We start from the raw sequence: 11,072 nt of genomic DNA on the forward strand, positions 1-11,072 counted from the left end.
GTTCGGTAAAATTATGCGGCTCTTCCGCATATCGAGGGTGGAAACACGTTTAAGAAGGCTCTGATAAGCGGCAAATATTTTTGTAAAGTAAGATCATCTGTCGGTTGAAAAGCGTTGTCATGTTATTTCTCACACATATTCCGATGTGTTCTAGATATGACAATATTGACATGGCTAATCTGGGATTAACACGCTGAATATGGCGGCTGTCGCCGGAACATCAGTTAGTCTTGACACGAAATTGTCAGGGCTTTTGGTGTGCTCGTAGCCACTTTGTGATTCAGCTGTCGAAGTGCGCAGAATGGAATGGGTGTTTACTTTGCTTTACAACTTTGCTGTTATAATGGTAGAGTCTGTACTTCGGGTAGAATCTGAAAGAGCAGCCGAACATTCGTTTTCTCGATCGTGTCAAAGATTAATCAACTTACCAAGACATTTGGCAATGGTTTTCTAGCGATTCTTTGACATTGCCCTTCAATCGTGTACGGTAAGGAGATCCGTTGTAATGTCGAATTGTAACCATATCCAACTCGGAGTGGGTGGAAAAGTGGAAGCAGATCTTCAATAAAGATTCTCCTCCCATCGTGCTCTTTGTTGCACCTGTTCTGTTCACTTTACTTAATTTTTTCCTGAGGCTTTCTTGATCAATCGACTGTATCAATTACATGTCCCATCACTCTAATAACTGAAATAAACCGCGCTGGTAATAGGCAAACAATCAGAATACATTATGAGATATGGAAGTCCTCTCGTGGAGACGTCAACCCGCATCTAATAGGAACCCGCATGCATCCTTTAGAAACCGGTCGCAACTGCGTCTAGTTAAATTGATTTAGCCCAATAAATATACAATATACACGTTCAAGTTATTGTAGCGACTTGTGTTCAAACATTTCCCACTTTTCTTCTTCTTCTTTTTTTTTTTTTTTTTTTTGAGAGAGAGATGAAATCAGCATTCGGGTTGACATAGTTTCTTTCTCTTTTTGACTACGAGTTTATGGAAGTGATATATGTTGTCATGACCGTTTGTGATGTTTGTACAAATTATACAACCTTTTCACGCGTCGACATTGAAAAGTTCTTGATGTATGGCTAGAGGGCATATGATAACATTACATCTAGAAAACATGAGATGGGATGATGAAAGAAATGCTGCTACTAGTTTTCTGATTTTCAAAATGAACCTTTTCTATTATAGGAAAAAATCTATCTCGAAATGTCAATTCCTCTTTTTCCCTTTTCTCTGCCTTAGCCCTCGTCTTTTCGTCTTCTTGTATTGGCTTGATCTGCATTGTTTTGTTTTATTTCGTTTCTTACCCTCCCTTTGAGTTTTGTATTTCTCTGACGTCATTGTGGAAGACGGGTAGAGCTCAAATAATGATTCCCTGTCGTGGCAAATAATTCAAATGGAAAAACGCGCTAAAAATCTCTTCCCAAACACAGGCTCTCCGCCTCCTGTCGTGTCCTAAATCCCTCAGTAATGTGAGTGGTCCAGTTCAAACAGAGTAAAAGACATTAATCTTGAACTTTAATCAGTCATTCCTCCGACTGTTCGTAAACAGCCGATGACAGGTTAACCCACTTCAGCCGCTCACAGTTCACTCGTCGGATAGAAGACAAGACGGCTGATGTCGGCTTCGACTTCGTGATGGGATTAGCGGGAGAAGACATTTCATCTTGTGCTTCATAATAGACTCGGGATAACATACCAACGAAGTCGTCGAGTCTGATTGTCACAAGAGACAATAGGCTTAGCGCAGTTAACATGAGTGTACATCACTTTAAGTGATACATGTATACACTACCACCCTTGTTGTTGAGAGAGTTCACTATCAAAGTGATGTCGTGAACTTAGTCGGTCTTCATTCTTCAAAGTAAACACAGAAGAGAAAGAAAAAAAAAAATCACTTGAAATTTCGCCTCCGGCATTTCCTCTCTTTCAGAGAAAAACAAACCGAGAAAATGTAAACGAATTCAATCCAAGCAGACATGTAAATCATTTCCTTGATTCTTTGACATTTCCCATACTGGTGATCGTATTTCATGGAATAGTGCATAAAAGATACAAAAGCAAAACGACAAGGAGACTTTTGCTGCTTGCCTAGGAATGCTGACACCTGCATTTTTACACCAATATTCCTTCAATAACTTTTTAGAATGAATTAAATAAATATCTAAATATCTAAATGAATGAATAGATAAATATATAGATATCTAAATTGGAATAAATCATTTCATTTTGTACTACTTCGTTCTTTCTTTAGAGCCCTATTGCTTAAACAGATATATTGTGTACATGTAGGTGTGCAGTCTAGAAAGATTTAAGCAAAATATATGCTTCCAGTGTTTCACTAAATCATGTTCAGTCACTGCAGCGAAAAATGCTTTGATTGTCTTAATTTCATGTATGATTTGTTTTTGAAAATCAATAAAACACATAAAGAAAAAAGTGCTTAGTAAGATGAGTAACGATGCCATGAATGAATATAATTATATAATCACCACGGAACAATAAGTAGATGTAAGACTGACCGTTAACACAGATAACCAATGCTAGTTAGAGATGTAAGGACTTCCAGACACTGGTCTTCGATCTGTCTGTACCACGTTGTTGCCAAGGGGAATCCTTATCACACTGTGCATGACGGGGTGAGTGGGTGTGTGTCGTCAGCTGCTTACTGACGTCCGTGTGACCGCGGTGTCCCCAGAAGGAGGGTGCATGACCCACAACAAAATAATATTATACCGTATACAAGACACTCTGCGGAGCGCTCAGTTTGACAACTCTTCAAGTATGTCGTAACTCTCGCAGCATCATGTGTATATAGGATGCAACGGATTAAAATCATCTCATCTTATTTTTCAGAATGGTGAAATTAGTACGTGTTTCGTCAATGACGAAATTTTATTTTCTTACACGATGTCTCCCTGTTGCCGCATTTATTTTCTCATTCTCTGGTGTCAAAATGATAAGCTTATAAAAAAAGATAAACACACCTAGATCAATAGGTTTGTCAAGAACAAGTAGACCTCCTCATCCTATACGAGGAATTCACATTCGCAAAAGCCTAGCGCCTACGACGTAATCTCATTTATTTCTTTTAATGCATATAATTTCTACCACATTCGATAAGACGTCGAGAACGAGGTCTACGAAAAAACAAAATCAAACCCAAAACATGCCCATCGTGAATAATTATGCTTCCTTAAGTTTTCACCACATCTAATTGGTCCCATGGAATTCTTTTATATGATGACGTCGGAGCAAAAAGCGTTCTTTTGACAGTTGATGGTTGGCTCCTGTAGGCGAGATACATGATGATATAGTCAATGCATCATTCTACTTCGGAGGGAACTGCGGTTTGACAGGCGATTAATCTGTCAACTGTCGTACGAATCCAGTCATTCCGTGGTGAGTATGATCTAATTTTTGGGCATCCCATAAACTTAATCTCTAAAACAATATTTCTTCTTCTTCTTCTTGTTCTTCTTCTTCTTCTTCTTCTTATTATTATTATTATTATTCATTTATTTATTTATTTATTCAACCAGGTAAGGATTATAAGATAATATTTGGAGGATTTTGGAATGAATTTTTCTCCATGAGTTCTTCTCAATGGATCGTCGAAAATATTTTAACAGAATTGGGTTTGCTTAGCTAGTTATATATTTATATAGGATAGATCATTTATTCTTTTTGTGGAATTACAAGAACCAACGTCATCGGAAGTAGCAACACATGCAGCTTGTCATATCGTTCAATAACATCATGACAGATTTGTGCAAATACCTATCCTTTATTCTTCATCTCTGCTAGCCCTGCTGGAAAGAACACACTGTCTCACAGTGTGAGAAACACAGTGTGAAAAACACAGTGTGTAAACACAGTGTGAACACAATGTGAAATCTCTCACACTGTGAAATTCGAGCTTTTTAACAGTGCGAACACAATGTGAGTCATCAATTCACAGTGTGAAACAAAGAATTACAATGTGAACACTGGGAAAACCACACCACAGTGTGAATTCATCTCCACACTGTTAAATCCGAGCGTTTTCATATAGTCGATTATGTGAACACATTGTGGGACACTGTTCTTTCCAGTAATAAGGAGAATTGTGTCCGAGCGTTTCAATATACGTCAGTATTTGATTCATAATAATAGAAATGTGTTATTTCGCTGTGTGTGTTTAAATGGTGGGATGTGTATGTGTGAAGAGTTTGTGATTATGTCACCATCCGTGTGAGAGCCCTGAGAAGTACAGCCTCTACTAGTACTCATTTGAAGGGATGGTATAGTTCTGGTTGAGATGGAAATTCAGGTTTTAACTTCATGCGAAACAATTAGAAACCATTTATTTGAAATATAAAAAAAAACCCAAACATTTGATTCCAAGAGGAGGTTTGTTTGATGAAAATCGATTTTGAAATGGACGAGATATCCAAAAACAAATTAAATGAAATATCAAAAAGCATTTGATTCTAAGAGGAAGTTTATTTGATGAAAATCGATTTGAAATGGCCGAGATATCAAAAAAAAAATGATCCTAGTAAAAGGCGGATCCCACCTCTTATTAGGACCACTTTGTTTTACGTTGTTTTTATTATCTCAGCCATTTCGATACCAATTTTCATCAAAGAAACTTTGAATTCCTCTTAGATTATTGTATGCTCTTTTATATTTCATATAAGTGGTTTCCATATATCTTGCAAAAAGTTAAAACATGAATCCCCATCTTAACCAAAAACTATATCAGCCCTTTAAAATCATCTGTGGTTGAAACTAGCGGAGTGAAATTGATCATCGATGAATGCAATCGTAACCCACTCGGGAATCACAAATCGTGGCGGAAACTCGGCAGTCTAGTGGATACGACGCCTGTCTAGTGATCAGGTGACTGTTGGTTCGAGTTCAAACAGAGTATGTATGCCATTGTTTTTTTCTTTAATGATGGTTACTACTAAACAAGTAAGTAATCGACGCTTATTGACGTCGCTGAAGGACAATATTATATGTGTCAATCATGTGAAATAAAACAACTCGACGCAAGAATCCCTTAATTTTAAGAAATTGAAAGTTGTTACGGTATATTCGTAGAAAAATTGGTAGGCGATTAATCATCTCATTTCGAGTACCTTGATTTTGACATTGGTGAATATGAATTATCATCTGATATTTAGGATACGTATAGAGCTGACTACAAAGCTGGATTGGTCAAAATTGGCATATCATATGTCTCAAGCAATGCCCATAATTTAACTTCTTCTTTCGGTGGGAGAGGCAGGGATTTTAATAGCAAGTGTCAAATTCCGAAAAACTGGATGGCATTTTTCATTTTATGCTCAAACTAGAGAACTAATATATAGTTAAGGTTGTTTGAATGTGTTAAATTTGAGATTCAAGAAAAAAGCTAGTTTAGGTGATTTTCTGTGAACATTCTTATGTGAATCATGATCTTATTCACTCGTGGTAACGTCTTAGTGTAAGCAGTGGTTTACCGTAAACCCCGCCATTTCATTACCCCCGGCATTGACAGGTACTCAGTTATACACGTTGATCACTGCAGACATTTGTCGCAAGAAACAAGAAGCAAAGTCAGCTCTGACAGTAATTTGCTCAAATGTAAAGGCACTGGCAGAAAACAATAATAACAATAGACTTTGTGTGCCCACGACCAGTGCTCTCATTAGTTGGAGTTGGGCAATTGTCACTTCAGATTTGATGACAGTCCATCTAGGACGTGCGCGCTTTCGCGGCGCCTTCCACACGGTTTAAATGTTCTCTTTTTCGAGTAAGATAATAGTGTCTCGCTCCCGTCGCAGCCATAATTTCCACAGCTGTGATTCGCTCTCCCGAGCAGCCGCTAACGAAAACACTTGCACTAAGAGCGGGGGAAAATGTGAGCTGTATTTTCGACACTGAGTGGCCCCCAGTTCAAGGTATGTGAGCAGTGATGACGTGATGGCTTTTCTCCAATCGATGCGAGTGTGAGGCTTGCCAATCCCTGAAAAAGAGGAAATAATGTACGAAGGTAATAGGTGCCTTGGGTGTTTCGTTGCTAATATGACGGTCTGATGTGAAGATGGTTCAGCGGTGATTGACAGCGTGCGTATCAGCGAGATATCTTGAAGAAGTGGCAAACTTTCGTTAAAAAAAAAACCACCTGTTTTTGACAATGGGGAATAACTGCTGCCAAACAAAACGATCTCATCTCATCTCATCAGACAGATGGATGATTTCTCCCGCGTATGATATATCTCTTCATCTGAAGTTCGTGCCTTCAATTTTCTTCTTCTTCTTCTTCTGATTAAGTCTGCCTCCTTCAATAGGCTGAACATTCTTGCAGACTGTGCTATTTACAGAATAATACAGTTTATTTACAGATATTTACAAGCACATAACAAATTTAAAGAAAATGACTAGCCACTGTGATCAACCGTTAGTCGGTTACGGAATGATCCCACAGATGGCGCTGAAACAATTTCCAACGACAAGGAATTCCATCTCCTTATACAGTTCTTGGAAAGAACGAATGACGATGCGATTCAGTTCTCAAGTATGGTACCTGATAGGAATGTGGTTGCGTGGATCTCGTCAACTGAGTAACCTGTTTGATACTATAGTCCTGTGCTGAAAGATAGAGATTATTGTGTATTTTGTACATCATGATTAGCCTGTCATTTTCTCTACGCTGTTCCAGAGTGGTCCAATCAAGTTCTTGCAGCATTTTGGTGACACTTGAGGACGTTGAGGTGTTATGGTAACGATTCAAAGTGAATCTCGCAGCTCTTCTCTGGACCATTTCCACTTTGTGGATGAGGTTCTTGGAAGATGGGTCCCATACTGTGGAAGCATACTCTACACTTGGCCGAACCAACGTTCTGTAAGCTGGGGCTTTAACATCAGAAGATTTTATGCAAAGATTGCGTCTTAGAAATGCAAGGACGTTATTGGCTTTACTGACAGTATTATTGATGTGTTGGGTCCACTTCAAATCAGAAGTGATGGTTACACCCAAGTACTTCGCGGATTCAACAGATTGAAGAGGGACGTTATTTAGATAATTATAATCTTTGCGACCATCAAACTTTCCTTTCTATAACTCACAGATATGAATCATTCGTCTGCGATACCTCGATCTGATTTTTGCTGTTGTTGTTGTTGTCGATGGTGGTGGTGTGTCTTCAATAGTTTCGTGATAGTTTCGTGCACCTTGGCGTCTCAGATGAGACGAGTCGTACAGGTCACTCATTTTGCGATCATACGACTATAATCAGTGACGTCGACCAAACGCATCACCGCCGGAGATCGTAGAAAGAGTGATACTCATCGGCAGTCTTTCGCTTCCGGATGCATCCCTATCCCCATCTCCATCTCACCCCTCCCTCTATATCTATCTCTTTCTCTCTGTCCTTAAAATTGACATACACGCACATACACTCACACTGCCACCTCTTCTCCTGCCCTCCCCCTCTCTCACTATCTCCATCCCCCCCCCCTTCCCTGTCTCTCGCGATCCCTCCTCTCTCTGCGTCTTACACCACTAAGAAGCAGAAAGATGGAAAGGAACATGTGGGGGCGCTTCACAATAATTCCCAATAAGATTATCGATCGTTACGTCAGCATGATTAAATCGGATCACAGCTCTTCGTATAAGCCCCACAGTTTTGACAGCTGAATATTTTCATAAGGTCCCCGTGTCTTTTGTTGATAGAAAGCATCCTACGTTTTTAACACGAATACAAAACACATCCGATATTTCATGTTCATAAGAGATAATGAACTGCAATGAAAATTTCACCAACAGAAACAACAAAGGAGATAATTGATCATCATTATACTTGCGTCACTAGTATACAATTAAAATTATTTCCATAACGATTATGACTGGTTAATATAGCGATATGTTGAAGATTCCTTACCGTTCTTTAGGGTCATTATGATGTATTGTGATTCTTTTCATAATCTTCTTAATCTCCTCTACGAGATAAACAAATCTGATATGATCTCTACTCATTTTCACAATTTATAGCAAGGATTGCTTGCTTATACAATTTGCCACAAGAGTGTTCACTGATAACTAGATTGATTGGTATATGTATTGACTGTACGTCAAATGTCTGAAAAGAAAGAAAGAAACAAAAAGGATTATAGATGACTTAGAATAAGACAGTGGATATGGAAATCTTTACTTGCGGTAAAGTACACGCGCCGGTAAAATCAGACACATTGCCTTTCAAAAAGGTTGACATGAAAATATTTGACAGCTCTAAAGTAGATAAATCTGTCGTACCCCGACTGCTGACAAGATTTTCAACGACAATGGCAATATTTCAGTTATCTATGGTGCATGATACAATGATTTATACAAGTGTAAAAAAAATAATGCATAGAAAAAAGTAACTAGTTCTTCCCTACTATGTATATCACAATTATTTTAGAGAAAAATATGGTTATAAGACACTCAAGAATACGCTGCTTGCCGTCACCCCGAAACAAACTTTGAATAATCAAAGGCATAGAAACTAAAAGAATAATTTGAATTAGATGACATTTCCTGTGCAATAGAAATGGTGCAGTGTATTGGTGCATTTGTATATGTGGGCAACAGCTTTGAATGGCGCCCTATGGAAAAAAAAAGTCGGATACACTACTACTGCTTGTCTGACGAAGACTTCATTATATTGCACATAATGACCTTGTGTGTGTGTGTGTGTGTGTGTGTGTGTGTGTGTGTGTGTGTGTGCGTGTGTTTCTTTGGGTCAGGTTGGTGATAAATTTCATAATACAAAAGTATAAAAATTACGTATGTGTGTTGCTGTTTGTATGTGTACAATGAAGACTCTAAACATGATACTCAAGTATAACAAGAAAACTATCTGTTTCGTAGTCCTCGTAGCAAGAACAATGAACAGGTATACAGGTTACATCTGCCTACTTAGGAAATGAAACGTCACTGGGAAAATTTATTTGACAGAAACACACACCAGGCACACTTTGACGTGCTCTTTCATGCCGTGTTAGATGACTTACAATCATTCTAACCTAGCTTCCACTTTACAGATTCAATTTTGTTCTCAATACGTCCTCCCCTAAATCTTCTGCTTCCGATGCTCGGGGATTTCCTCTCCAGACAAATCTAACAATTAGGTCGACGAACCAAGGCATACATCAACTGGTTGAGGAAATTGTCCTGCTTCAGAGCCAAACCAAATTACGGTTATGTTTGAATTATGGTCAACGTTTGACGAGCCGTTCAAGAAAACAAGAAAACACGATACGAGGGATTATATTAGCTGTGGTCTTAGCTCTCTATATAACTTCTGGCGCCTTACACGAATTATCATCAGGGGCTGATCCAGGAATTCCGTAAAGAATTCTTCTTATTTCTATTGTTTCAATAAAAAATAAAGGGGGGCTGGCGCGAACCCGGTGCGCCCCCGCCTGGATCCGCCACTGATCATCGGGTTTTCCTGCACTGATTAATCGGCGAACAATTACCAGTACAGATGAAAATTCCAATCTGCAGACGAACACGTTACACGAATGCACCTTTTCATTTCTACTCTCAAATAATCTGTCTCATTGGAATTGCAACAATGGCGTATTATTATGCATTCCAATATCGAAAAAAAAAAATATGGAAGTGATTACCCAACTGTTGCCGGAAATCTTTTTTGGCTTATGAAACAACTTAAACTAGTGAAACAATGCAGTTCCAATGAATTGTTGGTTACTGTCAACGCATAGGCATTTATTTTGTTTTAGTGAGAAAGATACTGAAATCTACATGTTTGTTTGTCTGTTTTTGTACAGATACATACATGCTGTGTTCGCAGCGGCACAAAATGTCATGTGAAGGTATGAGCTTTACAGAGTATGATTTAAAGAGTATAACTTGTACTTGTACAATTGTACCTAACTAAACGTCGCTGTTCGCAAAAACAATTTAGTTGCTTTCTCTTAAAAAGTACGCGATAAAATATCATGACAGACAAAGATGTAGGTAGCGAACAATTCAGAAAGTCATCTTGCATTTTTTACTTTTATATCAGATTCTGGAAATTTATACCCTACAGGAAATGCTTCTATGTGTAGATTTCTCACATTTCATATGTGTTTATTCCTTCCTTTTGTTGTATTCGACAATTTTGACATTCCATTCTAGATATGTTTATAACTTACTCGTTAAATGTTGAACTCTTTTCCTTCCTATCTATACGCTTTATGCCTTATGTTTTGTAGGTACTGAGATAAAAGGAAAGCATATTAATGAATAACCAGTATGTATCTATGGAAAATACTCCTTTTTCAGTACAAGAATGAGAAGAGCATGTGTATTCATATGTCTTGTCAAAATAGATATATCGCAAAGGTAGAAATTAATAGTTAGCTCTTGTTGACTGTGTAAACGTTATCGAAGTAAAAAAAAAAAAATATTTAAGAGGCGATTCTTGTACTTACACACCATGAGATCTCCAGGTTCAGTTCGACTCCGTTTCACAGGAAAACATGATACCACATTTACCGCTGTGATTCAAAGATGTCCTCCTCTTCGGGCTCGAGAGAAAAACACCAAAGTGTCACGAATTACTCCTAATCATGACGCCAGGCGACGCTTGCGAATGATCCTGGTATTTGAGGACAATTTCGAATGCACCTGTCTGGAGGTGAAGTGGCTCCGCTCGAGCCGGCGTCTTCAACTGTGACAACCTCAGCAGGTTTTCCGCCCACTGCTCAAACAACTCATCTGCGACCATCCGGAGGGACGAGGAGAGCTCAATGGGGGACGCTCAGTGCAAATAAGACGGCTGGCTACGAGCTTCACTGGAGATGAGAGGCGGGAGTGCTTCTGGAGTCGCACATCTCAACGCACTATTCTGGATACAGGACGCAATGAAGCGTGCGCGTCGGATGTGTAAAATGCAGTGACCAATCGTAAACACGTTTATTTCTAGTCAGCTATACGTCACTCGTTCTTCTTATACTCCTCCTTTCATGCTCTGGGTTTGCAACTCATGTGCACTGAGGTTCATAGGAAAAAAAGTCGTTTCTGTGACGCATGTCTATT

At 38.8% G+C, this 11,072-nt stretch overlaps 1 pseudogene; it reads right to left on the minus strand.

Annotated features, from left to right (window-relative positions):
• Positions 1-6,420: 6,420 nt before the first annotated feature.
• Positions 6,421-10,761, minus strand: LOC140232169 (uncharacterized; annotated as a pseudogene).
• Between the last annotated feature and the right edge of the window lie 311 nt (positions 10,762-11,072).

This window comes from Diadema setosum, chromosome 8, assembly GCF_964275005.1.
Source record: "Diadema setosum chromosome 8, eeDiaSeto1, whole genome shotgun sequence".
NCBI classification, from domain to species: Eukaryota; Metazoa; Echinodermata; class Echinoidea; order Diadematoida; family Diadematidae; genus Diadema; species Diadema setosum.